General features: G+C 56.8%; 1 non-coding gene across 1 annotated transcript; it reads right to left on the bottom strand.

The window, feature by feature from the left end:
- Positions 1 to 151: 151 nt before the first annotated feature.
- On the bottom strand, positions 152 to 223 carry TRNAE-UUC. The gene has a single exon. It is a non-coding gene; the product is annotated as a tRNA-Glu (tRNA).
- Between the last annotated feature and the right edge of the window lie 1,259 nt (positions 224 to 1,482).

Raw genomic sequence — 1,482 nt, 5'->3', positions numbered from 1 at the left:
GGTTTATCCTGTTCTTTTTCATATTCCTTGAAATCACTCTTGGTGTATTTCCCACCTCACAGCGGAGACTGTTCTGCATCTGGCCCTTGGAGCAGGCTGGCTGACAGCGCAGTAGGAAGACTCCCGCGGGAGGAAGGCTGGTGCCAAAAGCTTCCCTGACCGGGAATCGAACCCGGGCCGCGGCGGTGAAAGCGCCGAATCCTAGCCACTAGACCACCAGGGAGATGCAAGACAGTGCTGTCTCTCCTGTCTTTGGCCTGAAGTGACAGTTTCCCTGTGCTCTGGGAGGACTTCGGCCTTTTGGGGGTCACTGATGGCTCCTAAAATCATCTCAGAAGGCCGTTCCCTCTTTTCTCCAAAATAAGAGCACACAGGCAATGCAATGAGTCCTCAGTGAGGCCCACCAAGGCGACAAGTCCCGAGTTCCTGAGCGAGGTGCAGCATCCCAGCTGCACCTGACCACTGACCTACAGATGCACCTTTGCAGGGGCCGCAAGAGAAAGGATTCCCTCCTGCCTGAAGTTCTCTGTTCTTCTGGGATTGGACGACCTGCACCCAACTCCCTCCCCCAGCAGTGGGAATGGGGCTTTTGCAAGGGCAGGTGATCTTGCTGTGCTAAGGAAAACAGAGCAAGGGGGTGGAGGAGGAGCTCGGGTGGAGGAGGAGCTCGGGTGGAGGAGGCGAGGAAATCAGGTGAGAAACGTGAAGCAGTTGGCTATACCAGGCACAAATAGGACCCACTGGACCCAAGAGCCTGCATGTGAAGCCAGGGCTTGGGCCACCTTGCTCCTCAAAGCGGTGCCTACTTCCACGGGGTCTGCAAAGGGACTGTGGAAAGAGAGGCCTTTGGCCCACGCCTCTGAATGTGTTCCACCACAGCGTGCCCTGCGGCCTTCGTGTGGCTGCTGTGGGTCAGAACCGCAGGGCTGCAGAGCCTCTGTGCTGGTCAGTGTCACAGCCTGAGCGCCAGAGTTCAGCGGGCAGGCCCTGGAGCAGGTAGAGAGGACGGCACCTTTCAGACAGAATGTGTGGAACAAGAGCGACAGCTCAGCCCTTCAGGCTCCTCACGAAATGAGAAGTCAGCAAGATCAGGGTGCAGACCTGATTTCCCACGCAGGGCTGAAGGCAGACAACCGGAGAGTGAGCAGCACCTGGGCCAGTGAGGTGGAAGACAGAGGCCTGCAGTGTACTCCTGCCCTCAGCCTTACCCCCTCCCTCCCACATCGGCCACACCCCTGGCCACCTTCCTCAGAAGTGTAATAGGAATCCACATTCCACCTGGCCTGCTTGCTGCGGGAGGCACAGTGGCCTGATAGAGCTTGAGGCAGGTGCTGGAAGATGCAGATTGTGTAACTGGAGGTTGGGAGCCCAGGGTGCAGAAGAAGCCTGGAGTGCAGGATTTGGTGGTATGTGTGTGGCAATAAGCAGAAGAAAGAGATAACCAAGCCACTAGAAACACCTTAAGAATTCAGCTAGAAAATT

Source organism: Cebus imitator, unplaced genomic scaffold, assembly GCF_001604975.1.
Source record: "Cebus imitator isolate Cc_AM_T3 unplaced genomic scaffold, Cebus_imitator-1.0 Scaffold804, whole genome shotgun sequence".
Classification (NCBI taxonomy): domain Eukaryota; kingdom Metazoa; phylum Chordata; class Mammalia; order Primates; family Cebidae; genus Cebus; species Cebus imitator.
This window is presented reverse-complemented; position numbering and strand designations above follow the sequence as displayed.